Below are 14,859 nucleotides of genomic sequence, written 5' to 3' on the forward strand. Positions count from 1 at the left end.
GCACTCCCAGCCTGCACAATCGCCCCCAGATTAGGAGCCCCTGACGGCCAGGGAGGTTGTGCAATCCCACTGCACACATTTCAGTTCGGTCCTTACCCTTTCCGCCCTCCGGCTGGGTTTCTTATGCAGAGGAAGCTTGTTAGGAGCCTTGACAAACAGACAGGAAACCAAGTCTTTCGCTGTGCGTACACATCGTCTGCCAGGGGCTAATTTTGAACAGAAAAAAAAAAAAAAACTCATTTATTTATTTTATTTATAAATCCCGAGCCTTTTGCTTTGAAGGCAGACACACACTCTTGTTTTGCTAGGAAGTGCACAGGGCAAGGGGAAGAGCAGCGTGGAGTAGCCGTATGAAGTCCGGGCTCTGGTGTTGCTACGGGGTCATGCCAGGCTCGGATGTCCCGTGGGACATCATGGGATGTCATCAGGCAGCACAAGGACAACCCAGAAAGGTGGCACTGAAACTGCGCCAGGGCTCAGGTCAGGCTCTGGGAGAAGACTCTGGAAGTGGAGACCCCACCAAAGACCTCACGGGCACCCCAAGGTGGTGGCGGTGCAAAGGTGATGCTGGGCATGGACCCACGTCACCTGCCCGAGCCCCGAGTGCCCTTGGCGGGTTGTGTGATGGGGACGTGGCACCTCCATCCCACAGCCACCCATGTGCCGTGGCGATGAGGTCTGGTGGCCACCACTAGGGTCAACCCCTGGGGACATCACTGCTGGCCTCGGCTGCAAAGTCCCTCCGGTCCCCCCTGGTGCCAAGACCCTGGGGCTTCTGAGACACGCAGGAAAATCGGGGGCTCCTTTGGAGATGATTTTTGTTGTTTGTTTTCCACGTGCTGGTGGGTATTTCCAGAGCAAGGTAGTGTGCCACGGGCAGGCAGATATTAGTCACCGCAGCAGACTTTAAAAAGTGAAAACGTGAAGTTGAAAGCAAACGAACCTGCGGCAACTTCCCAAATCCCACCCGAAAAGGAGTAAAACTCACCTAAAAAGGAGCAAAAAAAGAAAAAAAAAAAAAGTAAAAGCTCCAGCATCACTATTTTTGTTGTTGTTGTTTTTGGAGAAACACCATGCTTTATTCCGAGAAAGGGGAAGCGCCGGGGCCATTGGCTCTGCGGGGCTGTGCGTCCCCTGGCCCAATCCCCCACGTCCTTGCCCCCCGAAATTAAAAATGGGGGTGAGCCCCAGCACACCGCTGGTGCAGAATGAGACATGTTGGTGATGGAGAGGAAGAGAAATGTCCCCTTAGCCCCCTCCCTTGCCCCAGTAGGGTTTTGCATGGATGGATCCAAGCACGGGGCAGCTCCATCACGGCACGGCCACGTCCCGCCACCCCGCTTGGTCTCAGCTGTGCCCAAAGGGCCCCTGCCGGCCGTGGCGGCTCTTTTCTTTATTTAACCCTCCCTGGGTGCAGGATCGAGGAGCCACTTCCACATTTCCCCCCACCCCAGGCACGGCTGAAAAGCCCTGGAGCCGTTTCTGCCGCTCCTGCCCGGCCGGCCTCGCTGCAGATGCTCAAACCACACTGTGCGCCTTCGCCCATCCCGGCCCCGGCAGCTGGACACGGCTAAAAATACCGCCCGGCCGCAGGGTTTCCATTCGCCTAGCGAGGGTCCTGCAGCTGGGACCGAGAGGACAGGCTAAAAATAAGGGCACGGCGCGAGTTTCGGCAGGTGCCCCGCCGTGAGCTGAAACTCGGTCCAGGCGAACGGAAGGGCTCAGCCTGTCGAAGGGCTGATTTCTGCTCAGGGAGGCTCAACAGGAGAAGTAGGGGTGCCTGGTGGTTCTTGTGCATGGACTTATCAGGGCATCACCGCTACCTCCTTGCATCACCAGTGTTTGCAGTTTGGGGCTCACGGCCAAGCCAAGGGGCTGCCTTATTGGGGACCAGAGTTGCTAAATCCGTGCTGTACCCACAAATCTCTCACTGGGGATGAAAACCTCAGGTCTGGCCCCTTTGCTGCAGCCCTGCAGCATTTCCCAGCTCCTTGCCTCGTGCACCAGGTGCAGGCTGGTGACTATATAGCAGCCCCCCATGACTGTATGCATGTTTTAAGAGCATCCTTGCAACACAGCTGAGCCCCGTCCTACCGGAGAGGATGCTCCAGCCCGGCAGCCCTTTATCAATTTGGTGGAACATCTCTCTGCTGTATCGAGCTGTGAACGCGAGCTGGTGGCATGCCTGAAGGTGTGTGGTCACGGATGGGTCCCCTCCATCCACCACCAAGCCCGGGGGCAGCCCGTCACGGCGCTGTCCCCCTGCCTTGCACAAGCCCCGCTCCTTCTCCTTCCTCACGCCGGGTGAAATCAGAGCTGTTATTTCAAAGAGCAGCTTGTGATTTATCGCTGTAATCTCAACCACAAGTTGAGCTGGCAGGAGTTAGGGGAGCCACGAGGAATAAGTGAAGGGTTAGCTATTTATTTCTGCATCCTCTATGCTCTTGAGGTTTTTATTTCTTCAAGACAAGAGCAAGGAAATGTGTGTTTCTGCTGAGTAAAGAGTAGAAAATTAAAAGGAAAAAAAAAAATGCCTGGGATTTGTGCTGAAGCAGCTCGCGCTGGGCAGTTTCTGTGCATGCTGGTTTTTTTTAAAAAAGCAGCTTTCTGAACTCTGAGAAGTAAGGTCATCATAGGAAGCAGAGGCACCGGCCCCTTCTTGGCAGAGAAATGCCCTGGGAACGAGCACAGGGCTGCGCTGGTGGGATCACAAGCAGATTTAGGGCTTGCCTTCTCCCTTCCTCCCCTCTCTGCTGCTCCATAAGTTACTTTTACGGCTCTCAGCTGTGAGCCTACCGCAGTCGTTTGGGAAAGCACAGCTTTGCGCTGATGTTAATGGGTCTTTAAATCAGAGGCGCAGCTGAAGGGGTGAATTTGCCAAATGGCTCCTCGCTTCTCCTTCCAGGAAGGGCTGGGCTGTGGGTCTGCAGCCCAGCGTGGCCGAAATTCAGAAAGCTCACGTGCAGGTCAGAAAATCCCAAACACCAGCAGCCTGTGAAGTAACAGCGTTGTCATCTTTATTATTACTACCGTTATTTATTTTGGTCTTTATTTAAGACTTGAAATTTTATTTCCCCAGCTTTTCTTTGCTTGATGGAGCCCCGGAGGTTTATTTTATGCTAAATGTCAGTGATAGGCATGTTATCTCATGTGATTTCAGAGCCTGGAGATGCAATAACCCTCCAAATCTCCCAGCACGGGAGCTGGTAGAGCCCTTTGCACGCAGGACTCCCAGCTCCTGACCTGCTCAGAAGAAACCCATCGCTTCCTGGCTCCTTTTCCTTATCTTACAGAAGAAAAGGATGTTTTCCAGGCCTGCTGCAGACCGTGGAGGAGGCAGACAACATTTTAACCCAGGCTGAGGAAATGACAAAGCACTAACTCCCCTGCAAGGTACTGGAATAGTTTTCATTAAATGCAATCTTTGCAGCAGCCCTGCAGTTATTTTCCAAACCAAAAAAGAAAGAAAAAAAATATATGTTGCTCTTTCTTGGCCTTTCTGGTTTGCTAATCTACTTTGACATTTATTAGCAATTATTTATTTCCTTCCCCGTTGGCTGTTTATGGTGCAATTTTTCAACCAAATAGGCATTACTCAATAATAACCTCTGCAGAAAGGCAATTATGAAACGCAAAGAAGTGCATTGCAGGGGCTGGGGAGAGGGGTCGGGGGCCCCTTCTCGTGCACGAAATCTCTTCTTCTGGCACCGACGGAGCTGCAGAGACAGGATCCGACTGGGTTTGGTGCCCTGCAGAGCTCAGTCCTTGTCACCATCCCTTCTGCAAAGGGCGTGGGGGCTTCTCCCTGCTATTTGATGCATTGCATGGAGCAGGATGAGAAAAGCATGGTTAGAAAAATCTGCTTTCAGCCTCTCCTGGGTAATAATTCTCTTTCTCCCCTTTGGGTTTGTTGATGAGGAAGGTTGTAAGAAAACAGGAGCCTTGTTCCTTAATGAAAACGCTCTGTGCTGGGAGACTCCCACGAGTTCCCAGAAAGCCACGAAGTAACGCAGAAACGAAAACCAAGCCCGGGCATCACCCAGCACAGCGTGGCAGGAGTGTTCCCCATTTCGTCCATCCGCAGGGCAGAGCTGCTCGCCTGCCCTGCAAATTCCCCCCCGATGGTGACTTTCCTTAGAAGAGATTTCATACAGCTTCTTGCATGCAACAAGCCACAGGTTGGGGAAGGGAAATAAAAAGCTTTTTGTTGAAATAATTGGGTTTGCTAGGAAATAAATCTGGTATTTGCACACAGTGTCTGGTTCGGTCACCACGCGCCTTTCCCGGTGGGTGCTGATGGGGAGTTTGGGCATGTTGGTGGGAACCATGCTGGGGACAGTGTTGGCCCCTCTCATCCCACCCAGCTGGGGAAAAAGATGCAAAACCCATCCCAGAAGCAGCCGGGGCGGGGGGAAGGCAGGAAGCAGCCAGCGAGGGGTGAGAGCGCAGCGTGCACTGCTCGAGGGCGGGGGACAGCCCACTCCTTGTTCTGCTTCGCTGCAGCTCTCACCTAAAATAATCAGCCCCGTTGCAGTATTTTTGCTGGTTAGGGCAACTTCATTTTCATTTTCCGAGCCGTTTCCTGGCCGGGACCCATGCGAGGGCTGTGCACGGCAGCGGTGCTGGGTTATTCAGCACCAAGCACTGCAGAGCTGCAATTTGGGCTGGTTTTGCTGCGTGCTTTCACCCATGTCCCTGCACCAGATCTGTCAGATCCATAAAGGCTGGAGATGGAGCACTGCGCTGCTTGCTCAGCACTATGAATTTTTACACTGTGCGTGCCGTGGGACCAGCACGGCTGCGGCATATCCAGCAATAGCATGGCGCCAATTATGCAATAAAACCCCTCTGGGTTATGATAAGCTCGTTAAATTATCTGTGTTCTGGCAGACAATATGCCCAAACCTTCTGCAGGCACCAAATGCTCTGTGAGACGAGCTGGAGCTCACCCACGAGCAAGCCCGCGGAGCTGCAGCGATGTGCACGAGCCCTCAAGGACTGCGGGGCCATTCCCTGTTCCTTTCTCTCCGTATGCCACAGATCCTATATTCCCCAGGGCAGTGCACGTACCGAGCTAAATCCTGTTTATATTCCACGTTTTCTCTGCACTATAAGGCTCTGGAAACATTTCTCTTTGGATTTGTGGATTCTTTTAAATTGTCCTCCCCAAACAGCTCTTTACATCAGATAAAGCGTGAGCATTTGTACCAGGCATCCTACAGACAGCCTAGGATTTATTTTACCATTATGAATTTTTCTCATTTCTTACCAGAATTCAAAAGGTCTTAATCTTAATATTGCTTCAAGACAGAGCTGAGATACTAGTGGCTGGCTTGTTTAGTGCCTGGATTTTTTTTTAGCGAATTATTTTTAGTAACTGCCATTGAAAAATGTGCTTTTCTGCTTGTAATAAATATAATAGTAAGAGGAAAAGGTGGCTTTTAAGCAAGCCAAGGCAATCCCTGAAATTAGGAATGTCAAATCCTGCTGGAAGGTGTGCCTGGGGAAAATACCCAAATGCTGTGGCTTGGAAAGTGAGCAGTGGAAATATTTGTGCGTATGAACAGGAAGAATCCACAGCCATCGAGAGGCTTTGTGGTGTTAATTAGGGCAGATTGACTAAAAACTGTGTCCTGCAGGAGCTTCGCTCCGATCACAGGGCTGGTCGGGGGCCTGGACTGAGTCAGTATGAGAGCCACGTGCTGCAAGGTCAGAGGAAAAAGAGTAAAGGTTAGAGGAAAAAGAGTATTTAACGGCAGGTGGGATTTTCCACGGTGCTGGGTGATGGAGCAGCGGGGCAGCCAGCATTTAATGGGGACCTGGCTGCCTTTTCCCATGCAGGGATGGCACCAGCACCATCTGCAGCTCCTGGAGGATGCTCGGTGGGGTGGGAGCCACTGAAACCTTGCTGGGGTTGCTCTCCCAAGGGCATCCCAGGAAATTTGAAGATACACACATGGATGGAAAAACCATTGCTGTGTCAAGGAGGCAGCATCCTTCGAAGGTGGAAAATACAGAGAGTGGACACCCATCCTCCTCTGTCCTACAAGAGGTCTGGCTGTGCCAGGGGTGCACACCTTGGCATGGCAGTGAGGAGCCCTGCCTCGGGGTGCTTGGCATTTCGGAGAAAGTTTGAGGGCCGTGCAAACCACTTCCTCAAAATTGTCACTGCTCTGTCACCATTGGAAGTGATGAAGGCCCCTGCAAAAAATAGATGCGTGCACCGGTTGTTACTGGGGGAAACGCGGGGAAAGCGGGGCCGGTGCCTGCCTGCCCGGAGGGGACGGTGCCCCCAGGTCCCCACGTGTGGCTTCATCTCCTTTGGGTATCTTGACCCATTCCTGAGCTCTTGTTAAGGAGCTGCATCCTCCTCATGCGCTTGGGACAAAGAAATTGGAAGGGTCCATACATCCCTGTGCCATCAGTGCATTTTGTGGCACACAGGACTGGCTGCTGGCTGCTCTAGCAGTGCCTCTCTTAGCCCTGGTGCTGCCCTGCCTCTTGCTCTGAACCCCGACATGTCCCTTTTCATGATCTTTCCATGGGTTCAATTTGCTATCACAAATTCAGGTGGCTTTGACAACCTCGCTAGCGAGATGAGCGTGCAGCCCTGGCTGGGTCTTACAGAGCTGCTGCCTTCTGCGGGGAGGGAAGCGGAGCTGGGGCAGTGCACAAGAGAGCATCTCCAGCACCCTGCTCTCGTGAGAGCAGCTCCACTGCCCTGCTCTTGTGGCCAAGAGCTGGAGAAAGCAAATCCCCACCGCCTCTTGCTGCATTTCTTTGCAGTGGTGTTTTGGGGCTGCTCTGGCTCTGTCCCTGCTCTCTTGCTCCTTCCTGCACGCCTTCATCCTCTCACCGGGCTCCTCATTTTTAGTGGGCACAAGGAGTTAAAATCTTCCCCGCAGTGGCTGTTTTGTACCCGTGTCCGTAGCACAAAGTGAGAGGGATGGGACCCATCGCTGCACGCCATCCAGGCGTGTGCTGGAGCTCCCCTCCAGCAAACCCGGTCCCGTGTACAAAGGACACAAACGGCAGGCACTTTGGGCTCGGCCACAGCGGGTAAAAGCCAAAGGAAACCCAGCTGCACCTTCGTCCTTGGAGCAACCCTTCCTTGCCCTCCGTGCCCAGGGTGCTTGGGGAAGGAGGTAGCTTTTCTCCACGGGCGCACAGGTTGGGGCGCCGGGGCAGGAGCACCCCATGGCACGGCTGCAAAGGTGGCTGGCACCTCCACAGAGGAACAGAGAGCTGCATTTAGGAAGTTAAAGGGGTTCCCTAAAGGGGTGGACTGAGAGCAAGAAGAAGGACAGATTGGTGAAATCCTGGGGCAGAGCTGCAGGGGCTTGGGCCACCGCTGTCCCCGGGGCCAGGAGGAGCTTGGCCGAGGCACCCGGGGCTGCCGGCACCCAGGTCATGCCGAGCCACATGATCTGCGGGGTCGGAGCAGCGACAACAACAGGAACAATCTGTGGGAGAGGAACTTAGGATGAGCCCAACTTCCCTAAAAGTATAAAAAGACTCCGGGGCCGCAAAGGCATCAACTGCATGTCCCCTCCTCCCGCTGCTGCTGCCGCCTCGCAGCCCTGACGGTTGGAGCCGGCGCTGTCCCGGCGTTGTGCAATCTCTCTTCTGTGCTCTTGGCATCGGCTCGCCCCGCTGCTCGCCTTCCCTCCCTGAAAAGGAAACGCAACCGCACCGATGTGCGAGCGCCCTTCGCCAGAAAGCAAACGGCTCACGCAAAAGGAGGGAGCGAGCCTGCTAAAAACCACCCCGAATCCCATTAAAGAGCGTCAGGGAAGGAAATTGCGAGGGGTACCTCTGCTTCCTAACAAAAGATACTCGCCCGGCTCAAAGCAGGAGTGGAGCCAATTAATTCTGCCTGCTGAAAAGTCAGGCAGATTTTCGGCACCTTGGTGGCCAGCCAGTTGCTTTCAGCAGGTTTTCCTGTGGCGCACGCTCCTCTTTTGTAGAGAAACCCCCCGCAGGTAGTGCACCAGCGAAATGACAGCCTGGGAGGACCAAAAATCCCGTCCTTTGAAAATGAAAAAGTGATTTTGCTCTGCTGCTGGGTGGAGATGAGAGGGAGAGGAGAGGAGAACGGGGAGGGGTAGCGCATCTGAGAGCCTGCAACGTGAGCCGCGAGCTGCTCAGAGAGGGAGAATTTCCTTTTGGCTGCAGAAGGAAGGGATGGGAAATGCTCCTGGCTGGGTTGCTGCGAGCCCCGTGCTTGTGTGCAGATTTTTTCCTCCATTGGCAAGAGAGACGCAGTCCTCGGGAGCTCACCTCGCTGCCCTCCCTCTTGCTCAGAAGCAAGAACAGAGCAGCTGAGGTCCCTCGGGCAACATGCCTGCAGGGTGATGGCCCTGCCAAAGACATGCATTGGCACGAGGTTTTCTCCTAGGTTTTATCTTCATTTTACCCTTGAGAGAAAAATCTCTTTCTGAGCGGGAAATAACGAGGTAAAAAACCTTGATTGTAAATTCTAGGTTACATCTGGCTGCGAGAAAATTGGTCCTTGCTATGTAGGCAAACTGATGAGAGCAGTGAGGAGAAAACCTCAAAACGTGAGTGTGATTTCAAACCGTAGCCCACGGCGACAGGCAAGGCAGCTGTGGCTTGTGTGTTACGACACTCCTGCTCTCACTGGTGAGTCACTCGAGCCAGGAGCAGAGATTCCAGGAATTTTGGGTTTTAACTGATAGGAAAGGGGGAAGAAGCAGGCAGAGACTTCAAAATGACCTAAAAATACTGCTTAGAGGTGGACATCTGCTACAAAGCTTTGAAAGGGAAGGTCCCCAGCATTTGGGCTGCTCTCCTCCAAATGCCACCTCCTGACGTTGGGAGAGGTCCCAAGACTGAAAAGGAAAGTGAAAGGTGGCAGCCGTGCCCCTTTCCCCCTGAGCGATACTTTTTCACCTGGACAGCTTGCAAAGAGCAATCGACTGGAAAGGAAACCTCATCTCCCGGCGGCGGTGCCGGGACGGGGACACCCCAAGCTGCCCCACGTGTTGCTGCATGACCGCCCTCCTCCTGGAACCCCCTGCCTGCATCTGGACCCATCCCAGCTGCCGGGGGCCCCCGGGGGATGTGGGGTTTGCCCAGAAGTATGAGAAGGCATTCATAAAACTACTGGGAGGGGGGGTTGTGAAAGCCCAGCACTTTTTTTATTTCTTTTTTCCTTTTTTTTTTTTTCATCTAACAAATGACCTTTTTCTTTCCTTTTATTTTCACTTTCAATCTCTCGCCTTCTAGAGGTCAAGTGCTTTAAAAAAAACTTGGCAGAACTAAAGAGGCAGGATTAATCCCCCTAATTACTTTGTCTTTCTGGCCACCACGTCATCTTCCTCTTGCCAAGGTTGGTAATTTTCCTAAATCACCATATTCCAAAATGACACAAGTCAGACCCCAGAGTGCCCACGAAACCGGTGTTAAAAAGCACAGCCTTTGCATGAATACCCTCATGTCTCCTCGCCTTTGTCTCTCCGTTTGGAGAATCTTTGCAGTTCTTGTTTTTTTTTTTTTTTAAAAAAAAAAAAGGAAGAGCAAGTCTGATGTAACGGCAGGACTCTGGGAGCTGGAGATTTATGGGGGAAAAACAACAAGTATCATACAACCCCTGGTAAAGAAACCACCTTGTTAGCAGCCCTGCGGTGAGCATCCATCGCTTTGCTCCTTGAATATGTCTGATTTCATAGGGTTATACCCACCTGGGGCAAGGAGCAGGCCATAAACCCCACCAGCTATGCGTGCTGCTCTCATTAATTAACCTGCCTGCCGCCCTGATTAATTAACCCCTGCAGTAGCACGCGGTGCCTCTTATCAGGGCTCAGTGGGAACACATCCTCCCCTCTGCAGTTAAACAGTAACGAGCTGCCCGGGCAGTGGATTTCCAAGAATCTGCCGAACTAAGGTCATCCCGAGGGATGTGGCACAGGGCTTGTGCTCCGTGCCATGGGACAAGGCTCAAGGGGAAGTTTTCTGTGGGCACCAGCCGTGGCTGAGCTCCCCTAAGGCCAGGTCCCGTGTATGGGATGCACCTCGGGCTCCTGCCTGGGGTCTTGCAGCCCCATGGCTACACGTTTATAGGGAAAATCAAGAAGCCTGTAGCATTGAGTGGAGGGGATTTCAGCCACCAGGTTTCTGAAAGCTCTTTTGTTGCTGCTAATGGGTTGGCAAGTGGTGTCCTCATCATCCACCTGAACTTCTTGGGTGGTGACTTCAGCTCAGGGCCGATGGCAGCAAGCTCTGCCTCGGGAAACTCTGCCCTTCAGGGGTTTATTTCCCATCCATTCCTCTCCTTTCATGGCTCTTCGTGCTCCTGAAAACAGCTATTAATCTACCTCCTGCTTCCTTCCAATTATTTCATACCTGTATTTTATTCCTTCTCATTTGTCTTTGTAACAACCTTTTTTTTTTCTTTTTTTTTTTTTTAGTCCCTCTCATCAGCGTTTTCCCAAGCTCTTGATTGTTTTCTGATTGCTGTAATTCTGCACTATCTTCTAGCACTGAAGCACAGCTCCCCAGAGGGGGAGGCTCATGAATTTATAGAGCGACATTACACCGGCTGTATAAAGCCTGGGGCACGATTTTTGGAGGCTAAAAGCTCAGTGTCCCCCAAGTTTCCCCTCCCTACACCTCTGACTCGGCAGGGCATTTCTCTCTTTGTTCATCAAGATGAGTTTCAGCCCGGGAGGAAATTTTCCCCATGGTATTAATTTCTTCTTCTTGCAACTGAAGCATGTTTGAGAATTTGTTCCCGAAACTTCCTTGGTTCTAATTTTACGTGACGGGGCTGTCAGAAAGAGCACGCAGAGAAATGAGCTCTTTGGGTGGCTGCACTGCCTTAGAGAGGGTTTTGGGCAAAGGAAACTCAGCGCCTGCTCCCCTGCTTGTCAGTCCCACATTTCCTACCTCGGCTCTGGTATATTTTGTGGCAGAGACTCGACCTGGGCCCAAAATGACCTTATTTTGGTTCTCCCCAAGCAGCACCACCGCTCCCGTCACTTGGCGGAGGACGCTGCCTGCAAAGCAAACAAACGCTTCAGTGAGCTGGTGTCAGGAGAGGCATCTTAAAGGCCGTCAGTATGAGGAAATGCACCAGGGTGCTGGGAAGGAACACGTTCCCTGGCAGCTTATTCACCTCACAGAGACGTCCCGGACCAAGGCTTGGGATCAGGTGAGGTGGGAGCCAAACCTAGCTCTATGACAGGTCCCTTCAAGTAACCATTTTTCCTCCTCCAATGATTTGTTCCACTTTCTGCCCAAGATTAGAATTAAAAGAGTCACAAAATATAACGAGAGAGCTTGTTTGTGAAATATTCTGCATTTTTTGAAGGGCAGAGCTGTGCACTAAATACTGATAGCTGGATTGAGACATACACACCCATGTCAGGTTTGGCAATGGGTTGGGGCTCCGGTGGGGTTGCAGGGATCCAGAATTGGGGCTGGGGCACTGCTTTGTCCTGACTGCTTCCCCTAATTCATCCCACTTGAAAAGGGCAGGTAATTGCAAATCCTGCTGCTGGTTAGAAAAAAAAAAAAAGCCAGCACTCCTTTGCAGGTCCCCCAGGAAGGATGCTCAAGGTCAGGGTGGAAAAGCGTTTTCCTCCGTGGCTTGTTATTTATCAGTCTCATCTACCTCCTCTCTGCAGGATAGGGCAGCTTTCTCACCGAGCAGCAAAGGCTGACGTGGGCTGGTTGGTTGACTATCAGGAGAGGCACAGAAAAATCAAGTGAAGATGCAAACACCTCCAGTTCTGGAAGAGTTTGGCACCTGGAGGTGGGGTTTGACCTCTGCTGTATGACCTCTGCAGCATGAATTACCTGGAGAACCCCATCCCTCGGTGCTGGGCTCAGCTCCTGCTTGGAAGGTGTAAATGCAGCCTACGGCCTGCAAACAGAAACCAGTGTCTGTCTGCTCCCAAAATTATGGGTGGGAGGAGGAACTTTCCTCACTTGGACTGGGGTTTGGGGTGATGGTCAGTATTTTTCTCCCATGGCAGCAGCACGACAACACCAACAGGGGTCTGGCTCCATTTTTTGAGCCAAAACCCTGCCCACAGGAGATGTCCCCTCCTGCCCGATGAGTTTTGTCCCCTTTCCTGGCCCCGTGGTGCACCAACAGCGCAGGTCATGGGACGACCTGCCATGGGAGCACACCTACGGCATCTCGCTGCGGTCCAGTCTCACCTTTTATTTTTTTTCGGAGAGGGCAGATTATGACCATAAAAGGGAAGAACGGAATATTGGGTGGGGAGCCCTGCCTCGTTTGGCCGAGCACCAATTCGCGACGGCTTCGGGGGAAATAACCAGATTGGAGTCATTTTCCTCTCCCCCCCTGGCCGAGAGTGAAAACCATGCGACAAAACCGTGTGGTTCACCATTGAAACCAGAGCAGGACTTTTTTGTGTCGGCACCTCCTGTTGTTCTTGGTTCCACCTGCGTGAAACTGCAGCAAGGCCCTCACTTCTGCCTGGGCATGGCTGCACGGAGCCGCCGGTTCCCATAAAACCAGCTGGTGCTATCTAGGGTGACATCTCCCAGTGGTGAACTGGGGGGGGTCTGGTGGTTGGGTTGGCCAGGAACCACAACCTGGTGGCCTTGGGAGTTGGGAGAGCCCATGAACCTTCTTCTTGTGCTTGTGTGTCCATATCTCCTGTTCTAAAACTGACAGAACAAATTCCTTTCGTGCTTGAACATCCCTTCCACCCAGCTGCCTTGTCACGGCCCTCGCCAGATCATTTCTGTGGTTAAAACTAGAACTTTAATCTCCTGAGGTATTCACCTAAAATGTCCCACCGGCACTGAATTTCAGCATTTAATACACCTGATTAAAAGGATAAGAGGGTTTCCTGGAAACCTTGACAGCCTTGAGTTGGGAGCAGATGTTGGCGGCCAGCAAAGCCCTTGTAAGCAATAAACCCTTTTTCCTGTTTAATGATTACCCTTCGAAATCTCACGGCCGACTGAGAGCATTTGTGACCGGGAGCTTAGCTAGGTATCAGCTTCACCCTTCTGGGAAGGCCGCACCCAGACAAATTCCTCACTCGTCGCCTTCTCCAGGGGAGAACAACGTGGCGTTAGGGCTCTCGCTGGCTCCCGACTCGTCTCTGAGGGGACGGCCCCGGCACCACCCTGAGCACACAAGGCAGGGCAGGAGATTGCCACCCCCGCGGGGTGAGCCTCTGCTGGGGAGCACAGCCAGCTGCCTCCGGGGATGAGACAGCAGCCGTCAGGCTGGTCTCGCTGCTGGAGGAGGTTTGTGTTAATCACCTCGCAGAAGAAGTGGCTCTGGCAGCCTTCGGTTCCTTCCTTAAACTGCAATGGGATTTTTTCCCCCCCTTTTCTGGCAGCATCGGGGTGATCATCTGCTCGTTTTGGGATCAGCGAGGATGGCTGGGATCAAGGGAGATGCACCTTACAGGCAGCTCATGTTCATGTATAACACATAATATATAATATATAACACATAATATAACCCTAATCCTCCTCGTCTCCACCCTTCCCTCCCATTCTCCCTCCTTTTTGGGCAGCTCTTTGCAGAAAAGCCCCGGCTGCTGGTCCTGTACCATCACCCCCCCTCTCCGCCAGGCTCCTTCCTCTGCTCTTGCCCCGCTCCCGGGTACCTTTGCTCTCCCGTGGCAGCAGTGCCCCGGTTCTCCTCGCTCCACCACCCGCTACGATTCCTCTCGCCGTTACCACTGCAGCTATTTCTTCAAGCAGCGACCGCAGCGGTGAGCCCCGGGACCTATCGCAGCATCGCAAGCCATGGCCCCACAAAAGCCGAGGGGAACCACAGCACCTTACTCATTGGCACCGGGGTGGTAGTAGCTCATCGCCTCCTTCCCGCTGGGCAGTGGTTTGGGCAGAGGAGGAAGAGATGGCTGTGCTCATTTTGGGGCCGGGTGTCTGCTCTGGGGGATGCTTGCCACCGTGGCCACCAACCCAGCAGCTCAGGTTTATGGGTTATCTGACAGCAGGCTTTGGGTTTGCAGCCCAGGCTGTTTTTGGAGAGCCAAGGTCTGAAGGAAGTATCTTTTGCACAGGAGGGACAAAGGTGGCATTTAAACTTTTGTTATCAGTGTGGTTCAGGGTAACAATGGTGGTAAAGTGGCTCCGAAAACTGCAGCGGGAGGCTGGGGAAGCCAACGTGACCAAAGGTTTGTGCGGTGGTTTGCTGCCGGCTGCATTTTGGTACGTAGAACTGAATCATCAGGGCTTTGGGTTTAAGCTGCACTGCTCTGCAATATGCATGAAAATACCTGCTGGAAGAGCAGCTGAAGTCCTCTGAGCATTTTGGATATACGCTTGTCCTCACAGTACCCCTGGGGTAGAGCTGTGCTGATGTCCCCACTGTGCAGGCAGCAGGACGAGGTGGGGGGACACAGAGGGGTTCACCCAAGGCTGCAAAGGAAACCCATGGCAGAAGCTCAGCTCCCACCCTAAGAAGACTCCAGTCTCCCAGACCATAGATTTCCTTCCCAGCCTGTTGCTCCTCACCCCAAACCTGCTGCAGGGAGCAAGAAGGAATTGCACAGATGCCTCGGCTGCATTTCAGAGACCCCCCAAGGACACCTGCCTGGGTGCCCTGGGATTCCAGCAAGCCCAAGCCCCGAGCACAGCCCTGGTTCTGCCAGCACAGAAGTTTTCAAGGGTAATTTAGACCTTGCAAAGGACAGCACCCCATTGCAAAAGGTTGCTTTTCCCTGGTGGCATGGGGACATTGCCACAGCCCTGCAGCGACAGAGCTGAGCAAGCAGCAGCAGGGCGAAGTACAACAGGCAAATGAGCATCGAAAAAAAAAATAATTAAAAAAAAACAAACCCAAATGCTAACTACACGACAGCTCGGCTGGGCCCCTGT

General features: G+C 52.8%; 1 long non-coding RNA gene across 2 annotated transcripts; it reads left to right on the forward strand.

Annotated features, from left to right (window-relative positions):
- Nucleotides 1-2,433: 2,433 nt before the first annotated feature.
- LOC121076815 lies at nucleotides 2,434-12,986 on the forward strand. Of its 2 annotated transcripts, none has more exons than XR_005823735.1 (3): nucleotides 2,434-2,966; nucleotides 3,161-3,393; nucleotides 11,649-12,986. It is a non-coding gene; the product is annotated as an uncharacterized LOC121076815 (long non-coding RNA). The 2 variants fall into 2 exon arrangements; XR_005823734.1 differs by having other exon boundaries at nucleotides 3,294-3,393.
- The last annotated feature ends 1,873 nt before the right edge of the window (nucleotides 12,987-14,859 follow it).

Source organism: Cygnus olor, chromosome 12 (genome assembly GCF_009769625.2).
Source record: "Cygnus olor isolate bCygOlo1 chromosome 12, bCygOlo1.pri.v2, whole genome shotgun sequence".
NCBI classification, from domain to species: domain Eukaryota; kingdom Metazoa; phylum Chordata; class Aves; order Anseriformes; family Anatidae; genus Cygnus; species Cygnus olor.